The following is a 17,048-nucleotide window of genomic DNA, read 5'->3' as shown; positions in this document are numbered from 1 at the left end:
CAAAGAGGAGGAAATAGAAGATTTATACCAACTTTTGCAGTCAGAAGTTGATCAAACATGCAATCAAGATGCATTGATAATAATGGGTGACTGGAACGCAAAAGTTGGGAACAGAGAAGAAGGTTCAATAGCTGGAAAATACGGGCTCGGTGAGAGAAATGAGGCTGGAGATAGAATGGTAGAGTTCTGCACATTCAATGATTTATTCCTTGCAAATACCTTTTATAAGAAACATAAATGCAGGCTATACACACGGATCTCACCTGATGGCACGCATAGGAATCAAATAGATTACATTTGTGAAAAGACTCGGTGGAGAAGCTCAATATCATCAGTAAAACAAGGTTGGGTGCTGATTGTGGGACAGACCACCAACTACTTATATGCAAGTTCAAGCTGAAGTTGAGGAAAATTAAATGAAGTCCAGGGGAACCAAAATTTGATCTTAAGTCTATCCCACTCAAATTTCAAAACCATCTCAGGAACAGGTTTGAGGCCTTGAGCACCAATGAGCGTAGACCGAATTTTCAATTCTTTCACAGAGATCCTAGGAACAACAAATGTAAGCCTTGACCTATCCTGTGCCATTACACCATCTCTAATAGAGTCAAACTTATTGTTACAATCACTGGGTCATTCCATTTTGTGGAGGGTCTCTTCCTCTCTTCACTTCCAAGGCATTGATTTTTCTTCCATCCTTTTTCATTGTCCACCTTTCAAATAAATAGTAAGTAATTGGAAAGAATATGGCTTGGATTAGGCACACCTTAATATTTAAGTTAACATCATTGCTATTCAGAACTTTTAAGAGGTCCCTAACAGCAGATTTTCCCCTGTGTGGTCTTTTTATTTCTTGACTACTGACATCAAAGGTGTATACTGTAGATCCAAGCAAGGTGAAATAGCTGACAATCTCAATCTTTTCTCCATCTATCATGCCTATTGTGCTGGGGTAAGAATTTTTTTTTATGTTGAGATGTAATCCATACTAATCTTCTATAGTAAGTGTATCAAGTTCTTCTCACCCTCAGCAAGCAAAGTTATGTCATCTACACAACACAAGTTGTTAAGTCTTCCTCCAATCCTGATGTCACATTCCTTTTTTATAGTCTAGTTTCTCAAATTATTTTCTCAGCATATAGATTGAACAAATATGGAGAAAGGATACAACTGTGATGCACACTTTTTTTTCTTTTAAACCATGCAGTGTTCCCTTGCTCTGGTCAGAAAACAACCTCTTTGTCTAGGTTTCATATAAGCACAATTAAGTGATCTGGGATTCTCATTCTCTTCAATGGTAGACATAATTTGCTGTGGTCCACACAGTCAAATGCCTTTGTATAGCCAATAAAATATAAACAAACATCTTTCTGGTACTCTCTGCTTTCACCCAAGATACATCTAACATCAGCAATAATATCCCTGGTACCATGGTCTCTTTTAAACCCAGCTTGAATTCTGACAATTTTCCACTGATATACTTTTCTAGCTGTTTTTGAATAATCTTCAACAAGATTTTGTTTGCTTGTGACTTTAATAAAAATGTTGGAGAATTTCCACATTTTGTTGAATCACTTTTTTGGCAAATGGAAGCAATTATGAATCTCTTCCATTCAATTGGCTAGGTAGATGTCTTCCAATTTCTTGGCACAATGTAGTAAACACATCCAGGGCTCCTATATTTGTTGGAACATGTCAATTGATATTTCATCAAATCCTAGGGAATTATTTTTTGCCAATACTTTCAGTGCAGTTTGGACTTCTTCCTTTATCACCATTGACTTTTGATCATACGCTACTTCCTAAATGGTTCCATATCAGTCAACTATTTTTTATACAGTGACTCTGTATATTCCTTCCATCCTTTTTTGTTGCTTCTTGGATAATTCAAAATTTTGCCAACCACATTCTTTAGTATTTCAACTTGAGGCTTGAATATATTCTTCAGTTCTTTCTGTTTAGAAATGCCAAGATAGTTTTTCCCTTTTTACTTTCTAAATCCACATCTTTGCACATTTTATTATAATACTTTGCTTTGTCTTCTCAAATTGTCCTTTTACACCTTTTATTAAATTCTTTGTTTTCCAGGTGCTCTTTAGTGCTACATTCCCCTACCACATATACATTCTATTTAGTCTCTTTTATTTCACTTTTTCTTCCCTTTGCTATGGCTTCTCAGTATTCTAGTGCAACTTTCAGAATCTCTTCTGACATCACCTTTAGTCCTTTCTTTTTCTCCTTTCTTTGTAATAACCTTTTTCTTTCATCCTGGATTAAATCCTTTATGTCTTCCCAGAGCTCATCTGGTCTTTGATCATTAATATTCAATGTCTCAATATTATTCTTGAGATGGTTTTTAAATACAGGTGGGATAGATCTAAGGTCATATTTAAAGCCCTGTGGACTTAGTTTCATTTTCTTCAGCTTCAGTTTGAATTTGCACATGAGTAATTGTCTGTACCACAGTCTTCTTTTCATTTAGTTTTTGACTGCTGATATTGAGCTTCTCCAATGCAAAAGAATTAGTAGCTGTAAAATCCTTTGGTAAATAGTGCAATACCTTTGGAAAACTTTGACAGTTTCTCAAAAGGTTAATAATTGTTATGTTGTTGTTGTTGTTGTGGTTGTTGTTGTTGTTGTTAGGTGCTATTGAGTTGATTTCAACTCAGAGACCTTTGATTTTCACATTTAGATCTCTGTACATTTCACTATTTTGTTTTCTTGAGCTACCGTCTGAAACATTTTGTTCAATTATCTTTTTATTGTGATTAAAAGATTTCAAATCAAACTGGTTTTCCATTCATCCATTCACAAACTTTTTATTATAAAACATTAATTACAAGCCCACAAGTTAATCACTCTCTTCCACTTCCTCCCTGAGATTCTCATTTCTATCACATAATGCCACGTGTTACAACATGGATGAACATTAAGAACATTATATTACATAAGACCACTTATTGTAGGATTCTTCTGTTATTAAATATCCACAATGTCAGTAAGGAGAGAAGGAGACTGTTTGCTTTAGAGGTATGATGTTTCATTTTGTAATGATGAAAAAGTTGATTATGATAATGTTTAACATGATAATGGAAACTTTGTGAAACTACTAAAACCTATAAAAGTGTATACTTTAAATGGATGCGTTTTTGTGAACTTTGTCTAAAATTGTCATTGTTATTGTGGTGGTGGTGGTGGTGGTGGTGGTGGTGGTGGTTGTAAGCTGGGCCATGTTTCTCCTGTGGCATAGTTCAGGATTGCAACACAATTTCTGACAACAAGGCTACTCAAACTATCTGGGGAAAAAATATGCTAAGGCTGGAAGAGAAGGCAGTTAGGCAATATCACAGAAAATCTGGAATATGGAGACCCTTGTTCCTACTTACATTTCTGTACATCACACCTCCAACTCCTGCTGCTGATCTTGCATCATTAGGATTTCATTTACCTCTTTCTTCTTTGTTCACTCCAGTCAAAGTTTCTTCACTCTTTCTGCCTCCTTGTGCTTCCACTTCTTTATGTACTCATTTATTTTTCCATCTTTGTGGATTTTCTTATTATGGTTATAGATATTTCATAACAGTTGAATCTAATTACATGTGGTCTTTTGCTTCTTTTCACTTGTAAATGTAAATATTTCAATGTTGTAGCAGGTTTCTTTGGGAAATGGATTCTACTTGAGATTGAAAGGAATTTGTAAAATTGAAAGAGGAGATGAGCTCAGGTTGGATGAAAGTACCTCATGACTTCAAGACTTCAAAATATTTTGCTTGCTGGGCAAGTTAGATGTTGGGGTTTTGCCTGCTTATTAGATAGAGGGTAGAAAATTATTATCTCAGATGGAAAATGGTGTCAAATTGAATGACTGAGCAAAGCTTCTTTCTGAAATCCAACTTTGTAAATATGCAAAATTATAAAGAAAAAAGAAATAGAGAAAAGTAGACCAATAGAGAGACTGAGAGTGAGGGCAAGAATAAATTCAGAAGTAAGAGTGCAAGAGCTAAAGAGGAGAATCAGAACAAAATACGAAATACAGTTTGAAAGGGGAGAATGTAGGTAAGAGCAAGCAAAAGAGAGAGCATGGATTCTCTCAGGCAGGCACTGTCTCAGTCCACTACTGCAGTAAAATCTTCTAGCCAACTCTGCTTTCTGCATACAAACGTTTTACCCCACAGATGTTCTGCACTGCTAACCAGAAGACCATGGGTCTCCGCCACTTCAAATCCACCAGCAGCTCCATAAGAAAAGGATGAAAAGTCTTCTCCCATTAAGATTTAAAGCCTTGAAAACCCAATGGAGAGTCACTATGAGTCAAAATCAATTTAGCAATTCTTTCTTTTTCAGTTAGGAAAAAATCACCTTCTTGAGGTTTTGTGGGGTTTTTTTCTCAGATTTTATTATTTAATGTTTTCTATGCCATGAAAACTGGAGAGAGATAAGCACTGCAGCAGTTTCAGGATATTCTGGAATCACCAAGAGAACAGGTCATGTAAAAGGTGGTAAGCAGGACACATAGAAACTTCAAAGAAAGTGAAAGGGCTGGCCAGTCTTAAAGTTTTTAGTCAATAGATAACCAAAGAAATTTCTATCATCAGAATCAATTTTAGTATTAAAATTACTTTAAACATAAGGAAAATGAGGCCCTATGCACTGTGCTTTGCCCCTCATCCTACATACAAATTCATGCATTATATGATGTATATATAACATCTCCTTCACACAACTGCTTTCTTTAACCATTCTTGCTAACATATTTTCATTAGTACTGCAGTCAGCTAGATTGAGCAGTTCTAATGCTGCACTTTGCCTCCCACCATCAAAACACCCTTCATTCTGTACTCATTAAGTAATGATTGGCAGAGTCCTTTTCTTTTACTGTTCACAACTTTGCTGTCAAGGATTGGATTATTTCCCAAAACAATATGTGTCAATGTGGCTACATCATGATTCCCAGTATTGTGTGGCTGGCCTTTATTTTGTGATCTGTGGCAGTCAACCTCTGTCTGTACATTAATTAACCTGATATCAGTGTATTAATGTGGCAAGATCAGTGTGAAGTGTATCTTGAGTTACAGCCTTCCAACAGGGTGTAACTCAAGTCACATCATTATTCAAGTCAAATCTTAAGTCACACACATACTCAAGTCACACAGTTCCCTGAGTCACATCTTTTATTTTGCAAAAAAGGAGAGAGAAGTGAGCAGAAAAGGAATCTATTGTTGCTACCAAGAAAGAAAAGTTGCAAGTAGAGTATGTTCTCTAGACCCAGAGTCCTGAATTGCCATGCTGAGAACCTCCTGGACCCAGAGTAAGACTGATACCTATATACATGGAGATAACCAGGAAATACTTCATCCACAGACACTTAGAGATATAAGGACCACATCCTAGAAACAACAGAGAGGGAAAACTTTCCCCCAGATCTGGTACATGTATTGAAGATTGCTGGTCCAAGTGGGTGGAGCATAGTGCATTCCGTTCAACTCCACCAGCAGCTCTGAGGGAGGCAGATGGACAGTCCCCTTCTGTCCAGCCTTGGGGAGAAAACCCTGAAATTTACAGCTTCTGAAAGCCCTCTGGAAGGTAAATTATTAATTAATCCTGACTTGACAGCACATAATAACAAGAAGGAAGGTTAACTAGGAGTCAACTCTGACTCAACAGCAATGAGTTTTTGATTTTCAAACTGTGAGAAAATAAATCTCTGATTATTAAAGTCATCTACTTGTGAGAATTCTGTTATAGCAGCACTAGATATTTAAGGTACCTGCCAACAACATTTCTTTATGCAAACAGTAAAAACTAAATTACAAGTGTGATCCAATTTTGATCTGCATAATTACTGGATTAGACCTCAGAGAAAATCTACTTACTTTCCCAGCTCATCCAACTCTCCACCTCCACCACCCCCACCACTCTGCTCTTACAAACAAAGGTTTGCAGAACACAAAGAATGAAAGGTTTTTCATTCTGAAAGACAATGATAGCTATCAAATGAGTTTTTAAATTAGTCCAAGTATGATTCTGTCTTAGAGGGATATTTTTCCCCTAAGAAATTGTAGCTGGAAATCTAAATTGTAATAAATACCTGAGTCAAAGATATATATTAGGCTGCGTATTCTTCCACCTTGAATTGTGGTAAGAATTTTTTACAAAAAAAAAAAAATAAAAATGCCAAATCACACAGATTTGTCTTAGCTCCACCTCTGTTGCCAGATAGCCTGGATTCGATTCTTTCTGACAACTGAATGATCTTAGACAAGCTCTTACGTTTTTCAATAGCCATTCCTTTGTCTCTAAAATAGAAATAGAAACTTTGGTGGCATCACAGTTAATTTGTTTGGCTGTAACTGAAAAGTCAGGAGTGTGAGCCTCTCAATCACTCCCTTAAAGATTTACAGCTTGGAAACCCTATTGGGCGGTTTTCTTCTGTTCTACAGGGTTACTATGAGTCAGAATTAACTCACAGGCTTTGAATTCTTTGCAGGAAAGTGGATTTGGATTCTTTGCAGTAAAAGCTTGTCATTGCCTGTCTAAATCATTCCAAATCAATTAAAAAGAATCATCCAAGTAACCTCTTCTTTTATTTGAATAGCATCATTCTTTATAGTAAAAGTGACCTTGGGTTTGGACAAAAACTCAATGAAAGCTGGCTGCCACATCTTTTGCCTATAGAATGATTGGTTGGTTGGAATGCCAATGTGTTAGTACCTAAGCTTTTTTGACCACAGTACCACCAAACACCTAAATAATAAAGCCAGATCATTTCTGTCTCAGCTATTCAACTCCGCCATTGTACCATTAAATGGGTGTGACTGTGTTCCAATTAAATAAATATGGACTCTTAAATTTGAATTTCATAGGATTTTCACACATCATGAAATTTTTACTCTTCTTTAAATTTTCTCCCTGATGTTTTAAAAATCTAAAACCCATTCTTAACTTGCTGGACCATCCAAAACAAGTTGGATAGGTTTTGATTCATGATCTTTCCTTTGTTTACACATGATTAAGACCATTAGATGCTTAGTGAATAAGGAATACCTTGTCCAACACTTCCATATTAAGGATGAGATTCATACCCAAAGAGAGAAGGTGACTTGTCCAATAGCACCTGAGAGCAAGCTCAAGGGCTCAATCCAAAGAGTATGTATAGCAATTAAGCTTAAGGAAGTTATTTTGTGAAAAGGAAAAAAAAACCTTTTTGTCCAGATGTTTGCAACATTAAGTGTCAAACAGCCAGTTTTGCTGATTCTCCTTAACCTTTGCATTTTCCAGTTTTACTTTATCATTTTACACTTGTCTGTGAGACAACTTTGCTTAAGATTAGAAAGAATTAAATATGAGTGATTTTGTGTCATAATAAGAGCTAAAATTGTGTGTTCACCACCTCTGAAAAGACTCTCTGAAATGTATAAACCAGAAGAAACTCTAAAATACACCACAATAATTTCACTACCACACTCAACTACCAAAAGGAATAAAAACAACCAAATGTAAAAGACAATTTTCCCTTTTAAAAATTGCTTTAAATATTTTAATTCTTTTATCTCCCATGGGGGTTAGATAATTTGGTCACATAGTTATCCAATTAAAATGAACACTCTCTGCTTTATCCTTTAGGCGAGGACAGCTGCCAGCTGCTAAGTTTTATAAAGTCTTTAATCTTGTCCATAAATATTTAACAAGAATTGGTTAGTACACAAGCTGAAGTAAAGTAAGAAATCAAAAATAGTATCTTGGAAATAGCCTTTATGAAAGGTACATGAAACAAGAGCAGGATTATCAATTACCTTTTTTATTAAAATATCCATTAATATTATTTCTAAGTATTTTGCTGTCTCTTCCCATACACTTATTTTCACAACTTTACAAAACTAGGCAGATTATAAGACATTAAATGTGACTGTGCTTTTCCTCTAACATCCTGCAAGTCATCTCTGAGACAGCTTTCCTTGTTGCAAGGCAACTCACATCCAGGGTCTCTTGCACTTTACCCACATTTGATGACCCACATTTTACAGACTCTTTTCCACTCACTTCTCCACACATACACGCAGACAAACGCGCACACATCTGGAGGCATACACACATTCGCAAAGTGGGAAGACTCACATTTAAACATACATACACCGTCTCCACAACTGACACCACCTTCCTAGGCATCTTTATCACAATTGTTGTTGTTGTTAAGTGCCGTCGAGTCGTAGGTGACTCATAGTGACCCTATAAACAAAAGACCTGGACACCTGTATAACTTTCATCCTTTCTCCAGGTACATAGGGTTTCCAGAGGCAAGCTATTATGGAAGTGAATGACATTTCTGCTTCCAAGCTTGTTTTAATAGGGGATCTCCACCAAACACTGTCCATCATGGGTAACCATTCTCGCATTTGACTCATCAGTGTCACAGTGTTTGGCTTCATAGCAACCATGAGTTACTTCTGTACAGTAAGTGGACATATGAGGGTTATACGACCTAGAAGAATGTTCGTTCATTATGAATTTTTTTTCTATTGTGATAAAATTTTTTAAAAATTAATTGAAACCTTTTTTAATTTTATCACAGTAGAAAAAAATTCAGAATGAATGATTGTAGATAAATCAAGAGTTCTTTAATCTGTTGGAGAAAGAACATTACCATTTGCCTTAAGCCAGTCTTTAAACTGCCTTTCATTCACTCTTCACCTAATTTCATTCTACAAGTCAGAGTCTTTTGAAGGAGTCTTCACTTCCACTTCTGGGGACAGAAGGCCCCTATACATTCTTCAGCTTTATGCAGGGCCAAGCAACATTCTAGAGAATGAGGAATTTATGTTGTTGGCATGAATCTCTCAGATGAAGAATTTTCTGTCTTGTCTTAATACAGAGTAGACTTCATAATTGAGTACTAATTGCTAGGAAAGAATTCTTTAAAACAACTGCAATCCTTGGTTTTATAAAATATAATGGATGGGAATGATTGTATGAAGCACAATATGAAGAATAGTGTGAAACACAATGTATATGAATTTTGTAAGAAAACTAATATTTTTTAAAGTGAACTTGGAGTTACGGAGGAAAATGTGCAACAAGGAATGAATGAAAAACGTCAACTATTCTGTAAACCTTCATTAAAATAAAAATTTAAAAAATTAAAAACAAAACCACAATTCTTTTAAAGTCCTAGTTTTCCTTTAATTCATTTTTGTCGACAGGAGAGACTATAAATTAGTGATAATCATTTTCTTGACATCAACTGAGTGTAGATTGGTATAAGAAAGACAGATAGAAGGAGGAAAGGATGGAGAGAAGGAAGAGGGAGACTTTAACTGAGGCTCTTCAATCTACCTTATTCCACCCCAGAAATTCCAGCCACTCATATCACATTTTGATTTTTCAGAAATATTCTTTCTCTTTAATCATAACTTGCATTTCTTTTCCCATCTCCTATTTCAGAATCTTTGTAATATAAACATTGAAAGAAAATCCACCCAAAATAGGTTTGGATGTTGAACTTAAGCTCTGGTCATTTTCCTCTAAGTGTTGTTCATTCTTTTTCTTTCTGCCAGGTCAATGTGTTCATAGAACACTCAACACTTCAGGTTTGTGTTGTTGCTGTTGTTGTTGTTGTGTGCTGTTGAGTCGCCTGTGACTCATAGTAACCATATGTACAACAGCCCTAAACCCTGCTCTATCCCTTGCCAATCTTATTGTCTCTGGCACACCTATCCTCATTACCCCAGTCATTGAATCGATCCATCTCATCAAGGGTCTTTCTCTCCTTCACTGTCCCTCCACCCTCCCAAGCATGATGTCCCTCTCCAAGGACTGATCCCACCATGCAGCATGTCCAAAGTGTGTCAGATGAAGCTTCAGAATCCTTGCCTCCAAGGAGCAGCCTGGCTTCACTCTCTCCAGGATGAACTTGTTTGTTCTCCTAGCAGTCCATGTTATATTCAATACTTTTCTCCAGCACCACAGCTCAAAAGCATCAATTCTTCTTTTATCATCCCTAGTCATTGTCCAGCTCTCTGATGCATAGCAAGTAATTGCAGAGATCATGGCCTGTATCAGGTGTACCTTAGTCTCAAGACTGACATCTTTGCTCCTCAGTACCTTGGAAAAGTCTCTGACAGCAGACTTTCCGAATGCAATTCACCTTTTAATTTCATGGTTGCTGGTACCAAGAGTGTTGATTGTAGATCCAAGCAAACTGAAGCTGTGAACTATCTCAATCTCGTCACCATTTATCATGATGCTGTGAGTCAGTCCAGTGGTGAGAATCTTTATTTTCTTGATGTTGAGCTTTAATCTATATTGAAGGTTGCAGTCCTTGAGCTTCTGCAGCAAGTGTTTCAGATCCTCCTCAGTTTCAGCAAGCAGGGTTGTGTCACCTGCATAATGCAGATTAGATTTTTCATGAGTCTACCTCCAATCCTGCTGCAACACTTCTCCTCATAGAGCCCAGCCTCTGGGATAATCTGTTCCATATATACATTGAAAACTATCGAGATAGGACACATCCTTGATGCACACCATTTCCAATGATAAACCACACAGTCTTTCCTTGCTGTGTTCTGATGACTGCTTCCTGGTCCAAGTATAGGCTTCACATAAGCACAATCAAATGTTCTGGGACTCCATTCTTCTCAGAGTCAGCTACAGTTTGTTGTGATCCACACAATCAGATTTCTTTGCACAGTCAATGAAACACAGACAGACATTCTTTTTTTTCCCCCAGAAGCATCAATTCTCTTTCTTATTTCTTTGGGTTTGTAGTTTATTATTAATTATTATTATTAAATTAATTTTAATGAAAATTTACAGAGATTTTGGTTTTCCATTCATTCACTGTTGCATTTTTCTCCCTGCCCACCCCTCTCCTCCAGTTTGTTGATCTCTTTGAAAAGTAAAAGAAAAACTTTTTCATTGTTATAAAATCCCTATCCCCCAAGTCCACTCCACTATGCACCCTTTGTTCTGGACTCATGTCATGACGATAATACCTAATTGTATGTACCTTTTAAACAGTTCTCTCTCTCAACTGTTTCAATGCAGTATACATAATTTATTCCATCTTTCTCAGTGTCCCCCCGACCCCTATGTCAGTCCCATTTTACAGCAGTGGCACTATGCAGTATTAGTCTTGCTGTGACTGAGATATTTTACTCAGCATAATGTCCTCCAGAGTCACCCATTTTGTACAATATTTCATGAGTTCCTTGTTTTTCAATGCAGCGTGATATTCCATTGTGTGAATATACCACAGCTTCTCTATCCATTATTTTTTGATGGGCACTTACATTATTTCCAAATCTTTGCTATTGTGAACAAAGATGCGATAAACCTGGGTGTGCAGATAGACATCCTTCTGGTACTCTCTGCTTTCAGCCAAGATCCATCTGAGGTTAGCTATAATATCCCTAGTGCCACAGCCTCTTCCACATCCATTCTGCACTTCAAAATGCCCAAGGCATCCTTAAGTATTGCAACTTGAAGTTTGAATTTGTTCTTCAGTTCCTCAGCTTAAGTAATGCTGAGCAAGTTTAGCTCTTTTGATTTGACTCCAGCTCTTTGCACATTTCATTGTAATACCTTACGTTGTCTTCTCTCACTGCCCTCTGCAATCTTTTGTTCAACTCCTTAATATCTTGATTTGTTCCCTTTGCTTTGGCTTCTTGGTGCACCAGTGCAATATTTAGAGTTTTTTTCTGAAATCCATCTTGGTCTTTTCTTCATTCTCTATCTTTGTAATGATCTTTTGCATTTTTCCTGGATGATATTCCTGATATCCTCCCACAGCTCATCCGATCCTTGCTCATTAACGTCCAAGGCCTCAAAACTGTTCCTGAGATAGTTAAAAAGTGTTTATCATTTGTATTTGGAATTGTTATCAGCACTGAGCTTATGGTAGTAAACAAAGGTAACACACATTCCTTGTGCACATTTACTAATGCCCTTCCCTGGATCCTGACTGGTTGTGATGTTTTCCCTTTTCCGGTCCACCTTGATTCTGAGCATCCTCTTGTTGTTAGCTGCTATCCAGCAGACTGTAAACTCTTGGAGACCTAGAGGAGAACAGACTAAAACCCTGCCCAGTCTAGTATCACCCTCAAGTCTGTCAGTATGCGCAAGTCTGCCTTTTTACTAATTCATATGACAGAGGGTTTCACTTGCTCTCATTCACTCTCTGTCTCATGAAACACTATACCACCTTTCAGCAACTGATCCCCTTTGAAAATGTGTTCAAAACAAGCAAGTCAGGAAATGTTTTTTCTGATTCATCAATTTTCATTGGTTAATTTCTAAATCACTTATTGATAAAAGCATTTACTTATGGAGCCCAAACTCCAGCATCCAATGTATATTATAGCTCATCACCAAGGAAAACAAACAAAACAAAAATCGATTGAACTAATAATTAGCATGATAAAGAAAAGATCTAAATTATGAAAGATTTCCTTGGATCCACAATCAAGAGTTATGGAAGCAACATTTAAGAAATTAAATGATGTGACACATTAGACAAATCTGCTCTAAAAAACCTCTTTAAAATGTCAAAAGGCAAAGGCATTATCTTGAGGACTAAATTGCACTTAACCCAATCCATAGCATTTTTATATACCATGTGTTGTGGTTGTTGTTGTTATGAGCCACTGAGTTCCCTGTGACTCATAGTGACCCTAGGTATACTAGCTCTGAATCCTGCCCTATCATGAGCCAACCTCATCATCTCCAACAGACCTAATCCCATTTCTCCAGTCACTGAGTCAATGTAACTGTTCCTACTCCATTGTGATTCACAGTAAGAAGGTTCTGCTTCTGGTGCCATATCTGCTAGTCTACACTAAATGTCTTCTATTGTACAAAGTGGTTTCTGAGGCCTGTTATTCCGGGATTAGTTGGCCAATCCTTCCCCCTAATATACCATGTATATATATACTACATATACATACAAAAGTTGGACAACTAATAAGACTGTAAGATTGATTCCTTTTAATTAAGGTGTTGACAAAGAGTATTACATGTCTCGTGGCCTTCCAGAAGAACAGGAAAATTAGGTTTAGGAAGATGTACTGTTAGAATGGTCCTTCGAGGAGAAGATAATGAGACTTTATCTCACATACTTTGGACTATCAGGAGGAAACAGTTGCTGGAGAAAGGTGTCATGGTTTGAAAAGCTTAGGGTGAGTAAAAGGGGGGAAGACCCTCAGTAAGATGGTTTGACACAGCGATTGTGATAATGAGGTCAAACAGTAATAACTGTGAGGATGGCTCAGAGTCGGGAAATGTCTCTGTTGTGCATAGGGTTGCTATGGGTCAGAACCCACTTGACAACACCCAACAACAAAAATAAATTTTGAAAATAGGTCACCAAACATTTCTCCCTAATCCGTGTTAGTCTGCAAGCTTCCTGTTCCCTTGCTGATATCTGGAATATTAGTGACATAACTCCTACTATCACAACAGCATATAAACCACCACACAGTAAGCTGGCAGGCAGTGAACTTTTGAAGAGTCTCACATTATTTAACCTAATCTTTTCAGTCTCCACTGGATGCTGGTATTGTTTTTACTATCTTGACTAAACTCTTCCATGAGTTAACTCACAGATGTATTTTTCATTTTCTGCTATCTCCTATTGACTCACCACCACCCTAATGTCTGAATTGGAGCATCATCACAACAGTTTCCTTAATTCTTTTATGTTGTTGTTTTCCATGTGCAAATACTGCTAAAATATCTTAAGAGTGTTGGTTTATTTAATCCTTATAATAACCATACAGAATAGGAGATTTTTTTGGTGATAGTTTATTTTTTATTTAAAATATTGTAAATACACCTTTTCCCCATTTTAGGAAAAACAATCATGAGGGATAATTTAAGGGAAAAAATTATCATAAGGGAACTCTGGTGGCCTAGTGGTAAGAATGTCCTCTGCCATCTCAAATGCACACTGTTGAAATCCTCTAGCTGCTGCACCTAGAAGGAGAGGAATGGGCAATCTCCTCCCATGCTATTAACTTCTTAGAGTTGGAGGGTCTGCTGGAGGATCAACATGACCCAATGGTACTAAACAACAACAGACACAAAATACCAACAAAGGGAGCTCAGATGGTTAAAGAGTTGCCCTGAAATAGATGATTTTTAAGTCCATTTATTGACTGACAAACTCAATAATTATTTGCCCAGTCACCAACTCAACTGTGAATAATCTACATTTTCCATCTTTCAACTGATAACTTGTTTTTCCATTTGGTCCAGATATTTTTACTACCTTTTGTTATATTTTGGCCTAAATTTCCTTTTCTCCAGATTATTTGCAATACAAATTGTCTATCACTCTGTGCTTCTCTTTTGTCCCCAATGAAACATACATGTGACTCCAGCCAAGGACATTGCCCTGCAGGCACCATTCCACCCTCCTTATTAATAAAGAAGAGAACACTTGGGATCCATTTTGTCAAACGACAAAGAACCGATATTCATACGTGCATCTTATTTCTTCGTTCTGCTGTTGTAAAAGGTGTTTTGATTTTACTCTGCCCTCCCATATGGCACTTCATTATATTGTCCACATGACATCCTCTATTCTTGACATAGCTCATCCCTCATGTAATGATGATTGCCAGCCCTGAGCTCCTCCAACTTCTCTAGGGCAGTTTCCCACAGATCTGGGTTTTGTTTTATTTATCACTTCTCTCTGCCTTTGCTTGCCTTAATTAAACTCAGCCTTGGGACTTAGTCAGCTAGAGAACTTATTTTTCCCTGCCTTTTGTTGAACGTAATCATGCTTCCTGGGGATAGCAAATAATCCCCCCATCTCTCACCCTCAACTCCCAAACCCACTAGTTATGTGTCTGACACTCTTTGTCTTGAGTCTTCCCGTTTCTGTTTGACTGAGTCTATTACGGATTGAATTATGTCTCAAAAAATATATACTGAAATTCCTAACTTCTATGCCTCTGGTTATACTCCCATTTGAGAAAGGGTTGCTTTTGTTATGTTAATGAGGAATGATCAGTTTAGGGCATATTTTCAGACAATCTCTTGAGGTATAAAGAGATTAAACAACTGAGTAAAACAGAGTGGGGGAGGGAGATGAGGAGATGCCAAACTTACACGAAGATTTTTAAGGAACAGAAGCTCAGAAAAGACCTTCTTCCAGAGTTAACAAAAAGAAAAAGCCTTCCCCTAAGGCCAGCACCCTATGAGGCCAGAAGCTATGACACTGGTATTTTTAATACTCAGAATCACTTCTGGTGGATTTTCCAGTGGAGTTTCCAGATGAAGAGAAATTAAAAGGCAGGACTAGTTATCCACTTCTGAAATAATAGGTTCTTGAAATTCCTACATAAAAGAAAAGAACATTGTTGGACATAGTGCTGGAAGAAGAAGCTCAGGTTGGAAAGCATTCAGAATGTGGCTGGGGAAGAGTTCCCTCCTGATGGTAGATTCTCCCATAATGACTCAGGAAGAGTAAAATGTTCACCCAGTGAAGAACTTTTATTTGCTGATGTGACAAGATTAAAAGTGAGGGAAAACAGCTGCAAACATCCACTAATAAGTGAAACAAGTGAAACATGGAATGTATAAAACATAAATAAATCTAGGAAAATTAGAAGTTGTCAAAACTGGAATGGAATACAGATAGACATCCTAGTGAGCTGAGATGGACTGGTTAGTGGCCATTATGAATCAGACAATCACATGATTTACTATGCTGGAAATGACAAATTGAGGAGAAATGGTGTGCCATTCATCCTCAAAAAGGACATTTCAAGATCTATCCTAAAGTACAGAGCTGAGTGATATACTTACTGTCCACAAGCAGACAAGGAAATTTTGTTAATGCAACTATTCAAAAAATATACTTACGGAGCATGAAATCCCGAGATGAAAAAATTGAGGATGTCTACCAACCAAGCAAAGTAACTTTATATTTTATCATGATGATTTGAATGAGAGTTTGTGAAGAAATTAGCTTTTCAGTCACAGATTCGTACAGTTTTGCCTCATTCCCCACCCCAAACCATAGTGTATCTCCTGTTCCAGATTGCTAATTGAATACACATAATATATAATTACTCCTTTTTTTTTTCAAATTGGTCTTCCTTGGATCTCTTTCAATGCAGTGTTCATTATCTACTTTTTCCTTCTCTCTTTTCCCACTCCAACTCGTAACCCTCCTATTTTTATAAAAGTGGTCTTATAAAGTAGTTACCTTTTTATAACTGAGTTATTTCATACAGCATAATGTCCTCAAGACTGATCTGTGTTGTTTAGTGTTTTATAAGTTCTTTATTTTCAATGTTGCCTAACACTCCACAGTTTCTCTATCTATTTGTTAATGGGCACTTAGGTTACTTCTATCTCTTTACTATTGTGAATAATATTGCAATAAACATGGGTGTGTATGTATCTATGTTACAGTTCTGATTTCTTTAGGTACATTGTAAAGAATGGAATAGCTGGATCAAGTGGTATTTCTCCTTTTAATCTTTTAAGAAAGCCCCAGACTGCCTTCCATAGTAGTGGTACCATTTTACACTCCCACCAGTAGTGTGTGAGTTTGCTGTTTGGTCATTTTTGCTGGGGTGAAATGATTTCTTCTTGTTGTTGGTTTGATTTTTATTTCTCTAATAACAAGTGATCTTGAACATCTATTCTCGTGTTTGCATTGCTATCTGAATATCCTCTTTGGTAAAGAGTCTTTTCGCATTGTCTGCCCATTTTTTTAAATTGGGTTATTTGTCTTTTTTAGGACAAGATGCAGGAGTATTCTGTAAACTTTAGATATGAATCCAGGTTCAGATATTGTCATTGCAGTCAGAAATTGTCAAGCATGCAATCAAAGTGCATTAATAATAATTGGTGACTAGAATGCAAAAGTTAGAAACAAAGAAGGACTGGTAGTTGGGAAATATGGCCTTAGTAACAGAAGTGAGGCTGGAGATCAAAGGATAGAATTTTTTATGATGAATGATTTATTCATTGGCAATACTTTTTTAAAAAGTAAATAAATTGTGACTATACACATAGACTTCACTTGACAGACAAGACAG

This window comes from Elephantulus edwardii, unplaced genomic scaffold (genome assembly GCF_000299155.1).
Source record: "Elephantulus edwardii isolate Elephantulus edwardi_28Jun2011 unplaced genomic scaffold, EleEdw1.0 scaffold00160, whole genome shotgun sequence".
NCBI lineage: Eukaryota > Metazoa > Chordata > Mammalia > Macroscelidea > Macroscelididae > Elephantulus > Elephantulus edwardii.
The sequence above is the reverse complement of the archived record's forward strand: the minus strand, read 5'-3'. Positions refer to the sequence as shown.